Here is a 17,349-nt window from a genome sequence, read left to right as displayed (position 1 = left end):
AAACTTCTTTGGGGATCTGTTCTTATCTAGTCTGGGAGGAAATTTCCAGAAGGTCCCATAGGCAACTGTTAACTCTTAAATAGCGAAGCATTCTGTAGTTACTTCCAAAAAGCTAGAAGTGTACTATAACAATTGAAACACTATGCTTCTGAATACTGTGAATTTCTGTCTAAACCAACTGGTGCCTTCATAGGTTTTGTCATCTTGTCAGTGATGTGTGTATATGTGGTCATGGGATGGATATAGGACTTCTTTTTGCCTTTCCTCTCTTCATCTCCTCCCTCCGCTCCTTGATCACCACTCTAGATTTGATCTCCAGGGAGAGAGGTGTGTGGAGAAGAGCATACCCTGGTGTGGTCTGGAAGGTTGTAATGTGGTTTTGGGGCTGTGAACAGTGAAATTCTGGGCTGACACTTTCATGGGCACATTTTGAGCTTCTTAAAGGGACCTCAGAGTGCTGGCTCCTGTCTCATCAGGTGCCTTTTCTCTAATTGGCCGCCAGACTCCACCTTAGCCCCTAATCTCTTTGACCCACATTTCTTTTGGGGTCATTACTTCTTGGGGTGCTTTACCTTGGTTCCTTCCTTTTAGGACAGCCTGGTATACTCACTTGTATAGGGTTTTCATATGAACCATGGAAATCACAGTCCTTCTGTGCATGTGGTTGTAGTGTATTTCTCCTGCAGCCCAGTCTTCTTTTATTGTGTCTTCTAGCCAGACATTTGTAGACCTCAACTCCTGACTTCCTTGAATAATTCAGGCATTAGCTGTGGTGTCCAGCTAACTAAAGAAGACACAAGTGGAGCTTTCTCAAGCTTGTTTATATCTGATCAAGGTAGGAGGAAGTAATCCTTGTCCTGTCCTCATGAAGGTGGAGAAAATGCCCACCATTGTTGCTTTCTCAGGGTGCGCATACTGTCTTTGGAAAACACAGACCTTTCCTCCACAGGGCAGCTCTTCCCATGTCTTCTCTTCCTGAGAGAAGGCACTAGAGACTAGTGCCTGCCTGTATCCCTTTATCTGAAGGGGCCATGGGTGCAGCTTCTCTCTGGACATTGAACTCCCCTAAACACCCCGGCTTTTGGTAGGGCTCTCTTGTGTTGGACTTTTCTGTGTCTCCAGGTGCCCCTCTTGGGTGTTTTATTTTTTTAAGATTGTATTTATTTATTTGAGAGAGAGAGAGCATGAATGGGGGGAGGAGCAGGGGCAGAGGGAGAAGCAGACTCCCCGCTGAGCAGGGAGCCCAACGCCAGGCTTGGTCTTGATCCCAGGACCCTGGGATCATGACCTGGAGCTGAAGGCAAATGCTTAATTATCTGAGCCACCCAGGTGTCCCTTGGATGCTTTACTTTTAAGACAATCTTACTCTACGCCCTTTTTCAGAGTCTGTATGTAGACCATAGAAACCACAGCTGTTCTTACAGCAGGTGTTAGAAGGGCTGTTGGCTCTGAGCCATTCCTCTCTCGTGTATCTTCAGAGCCAGCTGGTTCCTGCCTCCTTTCAGGAGGTTTTCAGCTTCCTTTCTGTGAGTACACATTAGTCCCACTCTCGCCCTAACTCCAGGGGACACACATCAAGCTTTCGGAAATTGTTTGCTATTAGTTTGAGACAAGGGGGGAATAATCTTTGCTCCCCAATCATGAAAGTTGACAAAATGCCCTCTGCTGGTGGTTTTTCAGGTCTACATGTGAACTTTGGAAAATACAGTTCTTTCTTCTGCAGCTGGGGGATGTGCAGTTCTCTCCCATGTCAGCCAGCCTCCTTGTGTCTTGTTTTTTTTTTTAAGATTTTATTTATTTATTTTGTGTGTGTGTGTGTGTGTGTGTGTGTGTGAGAGAGAGAGAGAGAGAGAGAGAGAGAGAGAGAGAGAGAGAGAATGCGTGCGCACACGTGAGCACATGCACAAGCTGGGGGGAGGGGCAGAGAGGGAGGGAGAAGCAGATTGCCCAACTCGGGGCTCCATCCCAGGACCCTAACATCACGACCTGAGCTGAAGGCAAGTGCTTACTGACTCAACCACCTAGGTGCCTGGCCTCCTTCTGTCTTTCTAGCTCCTGCTACTCTTTCTACATGAATCTAGAGAACATTAGTGAAGCTTTCTGAAAGGTTGCCCTGAGTCAACTATTCCAACCCTCATCCTCTCAGAGTCTGTTGAGATATGGGGATTTCTGCACTGCTCTCATGTGAGCATAGAGCTGCAGGATAGAAAAGCACTCAGCTGGAGCCTAGAGGTAGTTCTCCACAAGGGGGGTATCTTACAACTTGCTCTGAGCTCTTAAGCTACCCTTTTGTTACCCTGTCATTGTTTTGGTGTGTGGGACAAGGATCATGGGATGCTAGCACTTTTGCTTCATTCTTCATTTAACTCTTTTTGTAAGTATTGAAGTGTCAAAATATTAAGAGTCTTTTGTGTGCTTTTAGTGGAATAATAATTTGGGCTCTGGCTTTGGCCTTGCATGTCTTTGTGCATGAGATGACAGATTTGGTCTGGAATGTGTGGCCCAAAAAGTTATGATGCCTTTTTTATTAGACAAGAGGCCACTCTGGCCAGGTTTGTGCCTCAGATAGATTCCTCAGGATCTCGTAGTGCATCCTGTAATCTAGGTGAGTGAGAGGGTCAGCAGGCCCCCCTACTAGGAGATTGTGAATTATGTGTTACAATGGATGAGGTACCAGGGATCCATGGCACCTGGATTGACCCTGATTGGATCAGTGAATGAGATGAGACTCTCCTGATCTGTCTGGTAGCATAGTAAGATAAGATCGGGAGCGATCAAGGCTGCCCTGGATCAGTAGAGCAGTGTGAGCCAGGTTATGAGAGGCGTGGCTCCCTAGGGTCTGGTCGCACGTTCTTAAATGCATGGTGGGTGAGGGGGAGCATAAGTGTCCTCCCACAGTCCAACCTTTTTTACGGTGTGTGGACCAGTTCAGGAGTAAGATAGGTTTTCTGGGATGCCCTTGTGTATGTTATCTGTTGAAACATTTTGGAGGGTTAGGCAAGTACAGGTAGAATGAAAATCACCTATCCAACTGATGCCTAACTATTTTTAAAAATACATTTTTGTGGGCCAGAGAATGGCTGAAAGTATGTGTAAACCAATGCTTACTAGTACCAGTCTCTCCCACTCTATGGCCCCCTCCCCTTTGTATCCTGGGCTTCCAACTGAGGAGAGTAGATGGTCTCCAGAAAGCTCCTATTGTGGTGTTTGCATAAAAATACCTGTTTCTGCAGAAAGTGTCTGAAGTCTGCCGAGATAACTTGTAGTAAAAAGAGGAAAAGTTAAAAGTGATTTTGTCATTGAGAGGCCTGCGGGCCCAATTTACCATCTACTCTGTGTACTAATATGTAACAGGTATTGTAATGTGTTCTGTTTTGAATTGTGAATGTTCACATGGTATCCGAGAAAAAAAATCACCCGATGTCCAGCACTTTCATGGTATTATGATGTATTGTAGACCGGCAAGTTGAAGGTGTTATCCTCTATGGCCTTGGATGCCCACCAGCAAGGAGACTTATGGTCTCCAAAGTTCACAGCTTACCTGCCAGTTACCATACTTGAAACAGGTAAGTGGTTATAAAGTGTCTCCTGTGTAGCTGTCTTTCCCAAACTAAAGTGTTCTGTGTTCCTAAGAGAACAATTGTTGGTGCTCCAATAGGTTACAGAAGTTAATAAGTTTGTCTTACTATAAAAGAGGGAAAGTTACAGGCTGTGTCCCACCTGTTTTTGGCAGATTGACTCCATGGGATTTTGAACTCCTTTTCCCTGGAGGCTGGTAAGGTCACAGTGCCCTTTTGGAAAAATACAGGCATGATCCTGCAGGTTGGCTAGTCAAGTATAGAACAGGACCTAGGGGCAGTAGCAGATCTCATTGATGAAGTATTTGGTGACAGGGGGCAGTAGTTTATGCAGAATGTACTGAGGTCCATAAGTATGGTGAGTGGGAAAAAATGATTTGACACTTGTGTTTGAAAAAATGCCAAATGGGAGGGTGTGCACCTAGCTCCTTGGCCCTGCCAGCTGTGCTGGAGGACAAGGAATGAAGATCACCTGGTTATTTATGACCGACCCCATGTTTCAAGCCTGTCTGGCCACATCTCTATTGCTAATGACAAGAAGAGGATCAAGAGACTTAGATCTCCTTCTGAAATCTGTGCTCTTCAGACTGTTTTTCTAGCACATCATTCAACACCACCGTTCTACACAGCCCTTTCTCTTTTCAGTCAGTTTGGCCTCTAAATGTAGCATTTCTCCCAGATGTTTGATTATGAGATTGGGGCAGATGGGAGGAGGTCTGGATTCAGGACGGTGAAGATAATGCCTATCACACTGATAACTCCCTCCAAAATTTCTTTCCTCCTTTCTTCCACTTCCACTTAGTGGGTTAATGCTAGAAGACCTAGTTTTGGTCAGATTTTATCTAGTTAACATAGTACTTCACCTTATAATAAAGAGTTCTAGGGACGCCTGGGTGGCTCAGTGGTTGAGCGGCTGCCTTTGGCTCAGGTCGTGATCCCGGGTCCTGGGATCGAGTCCCACATTGGGGTCCCCTTGAAGAGCCTGCTTCTCCCTCTGCCTATGTCTCTGCCTCTCTCCCTATGTTTCTCATGAATAAATAAATAAAATCTTTAAAAATAATGAAGAGTTCTAGGCATTTATTTGAGTTTGGGAGCCTCAGCCAATGCTTATTATCAGAGGATGAGTCACTTTCAATGTCTGGTTTAAGACAGACTTTCAGAGATGTGTCTGACCCATAGCCCTTTCCTTCATTGTACCCTTAATTATAGGTACTGTGGGTACATTTCCTTGCCTAATTTACATATTTTGGAAGGCAATATGCACACAGACCCTGCAGCATACTGACTTTCTTCTGCTCTCTCTGGACTGGAGTTCTTCTGGTTGTTGTCAGAGAGAATTTTTATATTGGCTTATCTCCTTCCATTAATGTTCAAGTAAGATATTTGGGCTAGTGGATATTCTCTGGGAGCCTCTTTTATGTTTTTTAAAACCCCCTGAAAAAATTGGTATTTGTTGGCTTTTGAATTCACCGTAGCTGTGGTGTCTAGTCAATCCATGTGTGGTCCTGGAATTTTGCAAAAACCATTTCCCCTTATTTGTACCTACTGCTTTCTGGGTCATGACATGGTAGGTTTCTAGTTGTCAGGTAGGAAGTGTGATCCCAAATTTGCAATGAAATGGTGGTGGCATCTCAGACAGTTCTATCTCTGTATTAGGCCCTGGTGTCAGGTTCTGCATGGAGTGGGTATTCAAGGTGTCAGCTACTTCTGAGAAATTTACTTGGTAAAATTTTTGACTTCTTAATTCCAGAGGCTTCTAAGGCTGGAGTGTATTCTTGGAAAAATATAGTTGATCCTTCAGGCTAAAATGGGACAAGTTGATAGTGAAAAGGATGGGAGGAGAACCTGGATGTGTTCCATGGTCATTTGAGGGCAGATCTAATTTAGGAAACCACATGTATGGAAGATGAGTATGTGGAAATAGATTCCATTAGGATTTTCCCAGCCCAGCCACTGCTATAAAAGTGTCCTTGAATGATTGGAATCTAGTTGTCCGTGTGAGAACCATTGTATTTTTTTTTTTTGGTAGATATTACTCAGCATAGTGAATGAGAACCTGAGAGACATGGGGAAAAATAGACAATGAGCAAAAAGGGGAAGGACAGGAGAACAGGGGTTTGTACTAGGAGAAATCCAGGAAAATAAAGTAGGTGTAATATGGGTGTAACCCAGTGTCTCTTCATCCTGTTTTTCTCTGAATATCAGGTTGTATGCATACCCTGCCACATACGTGAATGCATTCAGCTCTTCTCTAGGTTAGAAACCCTCTTTTTATTTTTGGAGGATCATCTCTAATGTGAAATTCTCCTCCCCATGTCAAGCAGGAAAATTTGTTGTAGTACTGGATTTTCTTAGGGGGCCTTTTTATTTTTCTTATTTTCAATATCTAATTAAAAAATACTAGAACAGTAGGTTTGTTCATAGCTGAGAAGTCCCCATATATCATAATCTCCTGCCTTGGGCTTTCGAATAGTCCAGAATGGAGTCCTTGCCCACAGTCCTTTTATGTTGGCCTGGCTGTCCAATTGATTCAGAGTGTATTCTGATGGCAATTTGTTTGCTGTGTCTGCAGTTCTGTTATTGTTGAGGTTGGCTTCATGAGCACAAAGAGAAAGTAACTTTCTTCTCTTTACATATGAAAATTAGCTTGAGGATCTGTTCTTCCTTTGTATGGGAAGAGATCTTAGGAAGTTCCAGCAGTTACTTGCTTACTTTTAAATAACCTGATGGTCATTTCCAAGCATTTGGAAACCCAATCTAGAATAGTAATCATAACCCGCAACTCCTGAATATTGAAAAATTTCTTCCTACTCCCATTTGACACCTACTGTTTGTTGGCTCTGTGTCAGTGGGAGAGAGATTTAATCTGTCTGACATTGGCTTTAGTTTCCTCTAGTGTAGGTGGGAGATATTTCATGACCCTCACTATGTGTGAAACTGAAACAGGATGGTAAATATAAAGCCTTAATACAACTCCTGATACTAAATATCACAGGCCCCTTGCAGCTTTGGGGTTCTGACTCAAGTTAGAGAACCAGTCATACTTTGTAAGTATGACTAGACAGAATGAGCGAAAATAGGAGAGGAGTAGTGAAAAATAGAGAAAGGGGAGTTTAGGGGTGAAGCAGAGAAAAAAGAGACAGAATTTTCAGAAAGTCATGGTCAGATAAAGTGAGGAAGAGCCAGTATACTTTTTCTTATCTTATTGGAGCTGTCAGGGAGAATGCAGAGCTTCCACATGTGTGACTGCCTCCATTTCTCCCTAGGCCTGAGTCCTCCTGGTTGTTCTTAGAGACAATTTATATATTGGGTTATCTCTAGTGTGATAGTGTCTCTACACTTTCAAGCCTGGGTGTTTAGCCTTGTGATTTTTCTGAGGGAGCCTGTTTCATATATTTAGAGCCCTCTTAAAAAGACTTGGTATTTGTTGGTTGTTAATTTCACCATAGCTTCAGCTTCCTAGTCAAGCCAAGCCCACCATTGTGAGGAAGCCTTTATTCTGTCATACACCAGTTTCCATATTTGTAGTCTGTTTTCCTGATGTAAAGAGACATGTTGGGGTCCAAATAGTTTTTCTGCCATTTCAGAAAACCCTGAGAAAGTACTAGAAAAATGTATTAGTGGAGAGCTGACAAGTCACAATGTGTCATTATCTTCCACATTGTGATATCAGATATTACAGCGTGGATGGCTTTATGGCTCTCCTACAGTCCTCAGTATGACTTCTGGAATGTCATGTAATTTTAGAGCATTATCAAATTAGAATTTGATCAGTTTTTCTTCATTCTGGTTTCTATTGATCTGATATAAATGGGATACAAAAGAAATCAACTTTATTCTTTATCTTTTCCCTATGGGGACTATGTTGGGGACCTCCTCTTCCCAGGTCTGGGAGGAAAACCCAGATATTCCCATAGCTTTTCTGGTTACTCTTATATAGCTAAATTTCTCTTTTTTATTTTAATTTTTTAAATTTATTTTTTAGAGAGAGAGAAAGTGTGCTTGTGATGGCTGGGGCGGGGGGAGGGTGTTGGGAGGGACAGAGGCAGAGGGAAAGAGAATCTTAAGCAGGCTCTATGCCAAGTGAGGAGTCTGATGCAGGGTTCGATCTCACAACTCTGAGATCATGATCTGAGCTGAAATCAAGAGTCAGTTGTTTAACTGACCAAGCCACCACACCTGTTTTATTTTATTTTTTTTATTAGAATTTTTAAAAAAGATTTTATTTATTTATTAGAGAGAGAGAGAGAGAGAGAGAAGAGAGGGAGAAGCAGGCTCCATGCAGGGAGCTCGACGTGGGACTCGATTCCAGGTCTCCAGGATCACACCTTGGGTTGAAGGCGGCTCTAATCTGCTCAGCCACCAGGGCTGCCTTTTATTAAAAATTTTTAAAGTTTTTATTTTAATTTCAGTTAGTTAACATATAGTGTCAAATTAATTTTGGGCATACAATATAGTAATTCAACACTTCCATACAACACTGTGCTCATCACAGCATGTGCACTCCATAATCCCCATCACCTATTTAGCACACCCACCATCCACCCACCTTTCCTCTGATAATCATCAGTTTATTCTCTATAATTGAGTCTGTTTCTTGATTTTGCTTCTTTCTCTCTCTTATTTTTGTCCCTCTGCTTGTTTGTTTATTGTTTCTTAAATTTCACATATGAGTGAAATCATACAGTATTTGTCTTCTCTGACTGGCTTATTTTGCCTAGCGTATATTCTCCAGCTCCATCCGTGTCATTGGAAATGGCAAGGTTTCATTCCTTTTTATGTCTGAGTAATATTCCATTGTATCTGTATAACACATCTTCTTTATTCATTTATCAGTCAGTGGACACTTGGGCTGTTCCCATAATTTGACTATTATAGGTAATGCTGCTATAAACATTGGGGTGCATGTATCCCTTTGAATCAGTATTTTTGTATCATTTGGGTACAAAATACCTAATAGTACAATTGCTGGACTGTAAGGTAGTTCTATTTTTAATTTATTGAGAATTCTCCATACTGTTTTCCAGAGTGGCTGAACTGGTTTGTTTTGTACCCACCACAGTGTAAGAGGGTTCCCCTTTCTCCACATCTTCACCAACACCTGTGTTTTGCTGTAATGTTGTTTTAGCCACTCTTGACAGGTGTGAGATGGTATCTCATTGTAGTTTTGATTTGCATTTCCCTCATGACGAGTGATGTTGAACATCTTTTCATGTGTCTGTTGGCCATCTAGATGTCTTCTTTGGGGGAACGTCTGTTTATGTCTTCTGTCCATTTTTAAATTGGATGATTTATTTTTTGGGGGTTCATACTTTAGAAGTTTTTTAAAATATATTTTGAATACTTATCAGATATAATTTGTAATTATCTTTTCCCATTCCATAGCTTGCCTTTTAGTTTTGTTGATTGTTTCCTTTTCTGTGTAGGAAACTATTTTCTAGTTTCATTCTTTTGTGTGTGGCTGTTCAGTTTTCCCAGCACCATTTGTTGAAAAGTCATTCTTTTTCCCATTAGATATTTTTTCCTGCTTTGTCTAGGATTAATTGATTATATAATTATGGGTCCATTTCTGGGTTTTCTATTCTGTTCCATTGATCTATGTGTCTTGTTGTGCTAGTATCATACTATTTTGATTACTACAGCTTTGTAATATACTTTTAAGTCCAGAATTGTGATTCCTCCAGCTTTCCTTTTCATTTTCAAGATTGCTTTGGCTATTTGGAGTCTATTGTGGTTCTGTACAAATTTTAGGTTTGTTTGTTCTAGCTCTGTGAACAATATTATTGGTATTTTGACAGGGATTGCATTAAATGTGCAGATTGCTATGGATAGTATAGACATGTTAACAATATTTGTTCTTCCTGTCCATGAGCATGGAATGTCTTTCCATTTCTTTGTGTCTTCAATTTATTTCATCAGTGTTTTATAGTTTTCAGAGTATAGGTCTTTCACCTCTTTGGTTAAGTTCATTTCTTGGTATCTTATTGTTTTTGATGCAATTGTAAATGGGATTGTTTTCTTAATTTCTCTTTTTTGCTGCTTTACTATTGGCATATAGAAATGAAACAGATTTCTGTACAGTTAGTTTGTATCCTGTGACTTTACTAAATTTATCAGGTTTTTTTCAGAAGTCAAAGATTTCTATTGTTCTACAGACACTTCTGAAAAGAGATTTAATTGAGAAAATATACAAAACATTTAAGAGTTTATCTCCAGAGAGCACCTAAATCTTTCTAGAGGTGTCAAAGCCTCAAAAATATGGGCTGCTTCATGAATTTGCGTGTTACCTTGTGCAGGGACCATGCTAATGTTCTCTATATTCTTCCAGTTTTAGTATATGTGCTGCTGAAGCACTCGATTGTCAGTTCTAACAGTTTTTTGGTGGAGTCTTTTGGGTTTTCTGTAGAGAGTATCATGTCATATGCAGATAGTGAAAGTTTGACTTCTTCCTTGCTGATTTGGATGCCTTTTATTTCCTTTTGTTGCCTGACTGCTGAGGCTAGGACTTCCAGTACTATATTGAACAGAAGTGGTGAGAGTGGACATACCTGTCTTGTTCCTGACCATAGAGGAAAAGCTCTTAGTTTTTCTCCATTTAGGATGATATTAACTGGATTTTTCATATGGCTTTAATTATGTTGAGTTATGTTCTCTTTAAACCTACTTTGTTGAGGCTTTTTATAATAAAGATTTTATTTATTTATTCATGATAGACAGAGAGACAGAGAGAGGCAGAGACACAGGCAGAGGGAGAAGCAGGCTCCATGCCGGGAGCCCGACGTGGGACTCGATCCCGGGACTCCAGGATCGTGCCCTGGGCCAAAGGCAGGCACCAAACCACTGAGCCACCCAGGGATCCCCAGTTTTTTTTTTTAATCAAGAATGGATGTCATACTTTGTCAAATGCATTTTCTGTATCTGTTGAAATGATCATATGGTTCTTCTTTTTTTTGATCATATGGTTCTTATCCTTTTTTTCATTAATGATTGATTTGCAAACACTGAACCACACTTTCAACCCAGGAATAGATCCCACTTGATGGTGGTGAATGATTTTTTTAAATGTATTGTTGGAGTTGGTTTGCTAGTATTTTGTTGAGGATTCTTGTGTATGTGTTCCACAGAGATATTGGCTTGTAGTTTTCTTTTTTGTGGTGATTTATCTGGTTTTGGTATTAGGGTAATGCTGGTCTCATAGAATGAATTTGGAAGTTTTCCTTCTTTTTCTATTTTTGACTAGTTTGAGAAGAATAGGTATTAACTCTTCTTTAAATGTTTGGTAGAATTTACCTGTGAAGCCATATGGTCCTGGACTTTTGTATGTTGGGAGTTTTTTGATTGCTGATTTAATCTCTTTTCTGGTTATCAATCTGTTCAAATTTTTAATTTTTCCTGTTTCAGTTTTAGTAATATATATGTTTCTAGGAATTTATCCATTTTTTAAGGTTGTCCAATTTTTTGGCATTTAGTTTTTCATAATATTCTCTTATGATTGTATTTCTGTGGTATTGGTTGTTATTTCTCCTTTCTCACATATGATTTTATTTATTTGGGTCTTTTCTCTTTTTGATAAGACTGGCTAGGGGTTTATCAATTTTATTAATTTTTTCAAAAATCCGATTCTGGTTTTATTGATCTATTATTTTTAAAATTTCTATATCATTTATTTATGCTCTAATCTTTATTATTTCTTTCCTTCTGCTGGCTTTAGGTTTCATTTGTTCTTTTTTTAGCTCCTTTAGGTGCAAGTTTAGGTTGCTTGAGATTTTTCTTGCTTCTTGAGGTAGGCCTGTATTGTTGTATAGTTCCTTCTTTGACCTGCTTTTGCTGAATCCCAAAGATTTTGATCCATTTTGTTTTCATTTTCATTTGATTCTATCTATTTTTTTAATTTCTTCTTTTATTTCTTGGTTGATCCATTTATTTTTTGGTAGCAAGTTACTTAACCTCCATGTGTTTATGATCTTTCCAGATTTTTTCTTGTGGTTGACTTCTACTTTCATAGTGTTGTGGACAGAAAAGGTACATGGTACAACTTCAGTCTTCTTGAATTTGTTGAGGCCTCTTTTCTGGTCTAATATGTGATCTGTTCCAGAAAATGTTCCATGTACACTTTTCATTGCTTTCATTTTAGTGTAGTCTGAGGCCACTCAATGATTGTAGAGTTGTCATGTGGATACAAGAAACACAGTCTTTTCTTCTGCATGTGATGGAAGTGCACTTCACTCCCGAACCAGCATTATTGCTATACCTTTCAGCAGGTGCAGCTTTAGTCTCAGGTTCTTGACTTGATTATGTGAGCCAAATATTAATTCTTCTGTTTTTCACAAACTACACAAGACATAAGACAAACTTTCTGAAGCTTTTTGTTACTTGCTTGAAGCAAATGAGAAATAATCTTTGTTCTTCAGTCTTTGTGGTGGAGAAATTTACCACATTCCCTTTCTTAGGGTCTTTTTATCCACATGCAGAATATAAAACTTAATTCTATAGTAGATGGAGGTGTAGGACACCCCCCAGTCAGATCCCAATACACAGCTTATCAATGCACACACATACTACTGTAACTGATACTGCTGAGTGTATTGTGGGAGAGTTAAGTATGTGTAATTTTTCTCTTGATTGTAAGGGATGTTCCCAGCAGTAAATGGAATAATAGAATAGTGGTAGTGGGATGAGTATACAACTGGGAGCCCACCAGGCGTCCCCAGCCCAGCCATGAGGTATCAGTACAGCAGTGTAGGATTCTGATTTGAGGTATGCATAACTGGAAGCCTCTACATTGCCCAAGGAAATAAAAGAGGTAGATGTGCTTAAATGCTTAAAGGGACTATAACATTTATGGTAGTCCTAGGCAGCCAGTGAAGAAAACAAAAGGTACTTGGGGCCTTATTATAGATTACAATAAGCAGACCTCCTTGCCCTGGTAGTTGTAGATATCATAACATTTTAGGACTACATTGTACATACTGAAGGGTCTTGTGTGCAGTGGTGGGACATGCTAATTGTTTTTTCAGACTCCATCAAACCCATGTGAGTAAAGTCTATTTGCCTTGATGGGTCACATTACTTTATACATTAATGTGGAATTAAGATCCATTATTTTGGGGCACCTGGGTGGCTCAGTGATTGAACTTCTGCCTTTGGCTCCAGGGTCCTGGGATCAAGTCCCACATCAGGCTCCCCACAGGGAGCCTGCTTCACTCTCTGCCTATGTCTATGCCTCTCTCTGTGTGTCTCTCATGAATTAATAAATACAATCTTTTTAAAAATCTATAATTTCTCACCAGTGGATAGGTCAAGACCTAGAAAAGACCAGTACCTCATCAGACATGTCTCAGTACCATTTCATGGATGATATTATTTTGATTGGAAGTGACAAGAGCAGTGGATGGTCTGTCTTAGATAGTGGGTCCAATTTCCTTGTAATTGGCACTAGAAGATTAACCCTTTACATATTAAGGAACAGCAGCCACCCAAGTAAGGAAATGACACCGTTTGGGATCTTGTTTTCCCTTCCTAGTACTCAACTATTCACATTCTTACATCTGTAAAACAATGTATTATAGTCTATTAATGCCACTAGGTACTTGAAAGTATTCCTGAGATTAAGTCATTAATATGACATCCGATATTGGCAACTTAATGTCTTTGAGTATGTCAAGGTAATGTTGCCATTTGTGGTTTTTTTTTGCTGTATTTATTTATATTGAAATAAAGTTGACACAAACTCAGAGTTTAATTAGTTTCAGGTGTACAACATGGTGATTCTGACACATCTGTACATTATGCTATGCTCACTACAGTGTTGCTATGTGCTTTTGTTTTTGGTCTTGCCTGATACCACCACTGGGTGTACTTCATTTAAGGGACCAATGCTGGCTTGTTTGTGAGTAATGATGGACATTAAGAGAGCAACACATCAAGAGCAGGGGTTTTTATACCCTCACATCTCTATCAAGGGATTGGTTAAGATGAGAATCCCATGAAGTGGTTATGGCACATGAGCCTCCATATTTACACTGTAAGTGCTGTATCAAGGAAATAAATTAAGTGGACATTAATGGTATCTTGCAGCTACAGGAAAATGTACCTTGTCACTCTCCAGATATGGTTGTCTTAGATGCAAAGGTTGGAGCATCAACTCGGGCTTCTTGGTGTCTTTGGTACACCAAGTTTCTTGTGGATGCCTGGGCCACAAGAAAGTCCAGTGGGGGATATGGGCCAGTGTAGCTGCATAACACCAAAGAAAACCATTTATAATTGTGCCTGGGTTGGGAATTCTGCTCAATTAGTGCAGTTTAGGATATGATGCTTATCCTGGAGAATAAGCATCTAAATGAATCTTGCTGCATTTTTACTGACTTATATGCAACTGATGATGTCCTAGCAGTGTGGGCTGGTGGCTGGCAGCTGAAAGGCTGGATGATCAATTTTTTTAATTTATTTATTCATGAGAGATGCAGAGAGGGAAGCAGAGACACAGGCAGAGGGAGAAGCAGGCTCTATGCACCGGGAGCAAGACGTGGGATTCGATCCTGGGTCTCCAGGATCGTGCCCTGGGCCAAAGGCAGGCGCCAAACCGCTGCGCCACCCAGGAATCCCTGGATGATCAATTTTTAGACTTTATTGGAATGAACATTATCAGCAGAATGCTAAAAATGCATACCATTTATTCATGTGTTATGTGACCATTGGTAGGGACCCTTTGAGGGAAATTCTGTGGAATCAACAAGCTCATCAAACATGTCATGCCCAGATTAGGACCAATGCTAACTGGAGAGTCCATGCAACAAGGCATGGTAATTTATCTGTAATTTGGGACCTGGCTCAAAACAAGACCCAGAGTTTTCCATTGCTTGAGGCCATGGAATCTTGGAAATGTGCAGAGCACCAATTCCACAGTCAAGTAGAGAGAATCTCTGTGTCCCATAGCCAGAAATACTAAAGCTGGTATTCTGTTCTTTCAAGTGTACCATTGGTCATGGACTGTAGTAGATACCTTTTCTGACTATGGTATTGCCAAATCCATTTTTGGAGCAGTTTGGGGAATTTTTGCAATAGACTTGGACTTTACTTTGTGTTTGCATTCATTGACTGCTTCCAGTCAGACAGCATTGCCTGGTATATAGGAAGAAGTGCCCAGAATTTTGAGCTCCCTGGATATTTTCTGGGCTATTCCTGCTTTGTAGAATAGCTAGGTAGCTGGTACTATTCACTGAAGAATGGCTTGGATTCTCATAGAAGAAACTAAAAAATAGAAAGGGGTGACTGCTGCTTAGTTCCCAGTAGAAAGCAAGTCACTTTGGGTTCTAAATGTGGCAGTTCCCCAGAAGGGAGCCTCTTATTTAAATAGAGTGTTTATGTCTTTGAGAGTTGGGGGGAGGAGACCCAGAGTCATGATGGTTGAATATATGCCTACCACAACTCTCATCAGAAATCCTATATTCCTTCTAACCGAACATTGGCAGGGGCCATGGGATAATGTGTCAACAGAACAAGTTTTGGTCCTTTTTGCAACATAGCCTAGCACCTCCTTTTAGAATATGGTTGTATTAGGTATTTGTTGCTTTATCTTTTGAGTCTCTGCCATGTCTCTTACAAGAGAAGAGTGGTTGGCTTTTAACATCCTGTTCAATATATACTTAAAGGGATGAGTCTATCTCACAGAAACTTCACTCACTACAGCCTTAAATGTAGGTCCTGCAGGTGCATTTCCTTTTGTATTCTGCTTATTCGAAGTAAAGCGGTAGTGTCTGGGTATGGCTATATTCTCAGAGTAACTATGAAAGGGGAGCTTTATCTGCTTAGGACATGAACTGATGCTTTCTTATGGTGTGAAACCTCCTCTTCCTCTTGTTTAAGAGCATATCAGTGTTTTAGGTTCTGCTTATTGTCCTGATGGCTTTGGGAGAGACTTAAATTTCTCTGCCTCAGTTGCTTCATCTTTATATAGAATATATTTCAATATTTTCTCTATGGATTGAAGTTGAAATAAATGATAAATGTAAGATCTTAATACAGCTTCTGAGACTTAGAATTTAGATCTTATTAACCATAGAAATCAAATGTTAGATTCAGTAAAAAAAAATGTAAGAGTTCAAAGTAAAGGATGTGTGGTAAGCTCATCCAGCTGGGATTCATAAATGTTTCTTCCAGACCTAGGTGTTTTGGAACCATTTGAATTCTGAAAGTAGTCTCCAGTTGAATATGGACAAGTTTTGATGGTCTGTCATTTGTACATGTAGTCAAGTTTGGGTGAATGAGAGAAGGGAATGAGAATGAGAGAGTGAGTTAAGAATGAGAGAAGGGAAAAAAAAAGAATGAGAGAAGGGAAGATGCTAAACATGATTGCCATTTATGTTTGGGGGAAAGAGCTTGAGTGAGAGCTCCAGCTTATATATATTTTCTCTTTAGCATTCCCCATTGACCAGGAACATGTGTTTTTCTATGACAGTCTCAAAAATTCAAGGCTGCAGGAGTTGGCATATGGCTTGTGGAACCAGCCTAATCCATATAGAGACAGCCACTCAGGGAATGTGATTCTTTGAACCCCTCAAATCCATGTATCTTCAAATATTTTTCTCCATTTCTTGTTCCATGATGGGAAATTCTGTCATTGGCCCATTATTCTTTGGATTGCTTTTCACTTTTTAATGCTTTGTCCTGGTCACACTCATACAAATTGATCTCCCAACACTTGATCTTATATTAAATATGTCATTTCCAGAATACTTTCAAGTATTGTATGTACCACACACTATTATTTGGTAGGAAAAACTAACCACAGGGATGTGTTTCTGCTTTAAGAGTGAAAATCTGGGGCGTGTGGGTGGCTCAGTGGTTGAGTGTCTGCCTTTGGCTTAGGGTGTGATCCCGGGGTCCTGGGATTGAGTCCCACATTGGGCTTCCTGCAGGGAGCCTGCTTCTCCTTCTGCCTGTGTTTCTGCCTCTGTGTCTCTTGTGAATAAATAAAAGCTTTTTTAAAAAATAAGTGCCTCTCAAAAAATAAAAAAGAGCAAGTTTTAAGGGTGTTATCAGTAATTTATGGGACAATTGTGTAATTATAAAAATGTAAAGTGCTTTTTCTGAAAGAAAAATCCATACTGCTGTGAGGGCCCAAAGAAGGACACAGGATTTACTCTATAGTGGGGTCAGAGTGGATGAGTGAATCCTCAGGGAATACTTAATAAGAGTGTAATTTTGAAGCACTGATTATGTGGTTGTCACTAGGTGAAGAAATCTGCTGGGTCGGGCACCTGGGTGGCTCGGTCAGTTAAGTGTCTGCCTTGGGCTCGGGTCATGATCCTGGAGTCCCAGGATCGAGCTCCAGGTTGGGCTCCCCACTCAACGGGGAGTCTGCTTCTCCCCCTGCCCCTCACCCTGCTCATGTGTGTGCTCTCTCTCTCAGATAGATAGATGATAGATAGATAGATAGATAGATAGATAGATAGATAGATAGATAAAACCTTTAAAAAATAGAAATCCACTGGGTATAGGGTAAAGTTAAGGATCAGTAATGAGCTGGTCCAGAAAACAACATCTTGGAAGATCTTGGAAGATCTTGATACTGGAAGAGGTAATGTGAACCCCAGGACCTGGAGAAACCCAGAAAATATGTAATATGAATTACTAATCTTATGTTACAGATCAGAAAATTCAGCTTAAGGAAGGGAACTATGCTAGAAAGTGTCTTATGAGTCCAGATCCTTTGTTTCTACTTGTTCTGTTTCTTTCAACCTTCATGAATATTAGTTAGTATTTCTGAAGT

At 40.3% G+C, this 17,349-nt stretch overlaps 1 non-coding gene and 1 pseudogene across 1 annotated transcript; one reads left to right on the top strand and one right to left on the bottom strand.

Annotated features, from left to right (window-relative positions):
- LOC129517833 (centromere protein N-like) overlaps nucleotides 1-17,349 on the top strand; it is a 54,179-nt pseudogene that overhangs the window by 2,440 nt on the left and 34,390 nt on the right.
- LOC129518919 (U6 spliceosomal RNA) lies at nucleotides 9,831-9,932 on the bottom strand. The gene has a single exon (XR_008666256.1). It is a non-coding gene; the product is annotated as a U6 spliceosomal RNA (small nuclear RNA).

The sequence above is a fragment of the Nyctereutes procyonoides genome, unplaced genomic scaffold (assembly GCF_905146905.1).
Source record: "Nyctereutes procyonoides isolate TBG_1078 unplaced genomic scaffold, NYPRO_anot_genome, whole genome shotgun sequence".
Classification (NCBI taxonomy): domain Eukaryota; kingdom Metazoa; phylum Chordata; class Mammalia; order Carnivora; family Canidae; genus Nyctereutes; species Nyctereutes procyonoides.
Note: the sequence above shows the minus strand (reverse complement) of the source record. Positions and strands in the feature narration are given on the sequence as shown.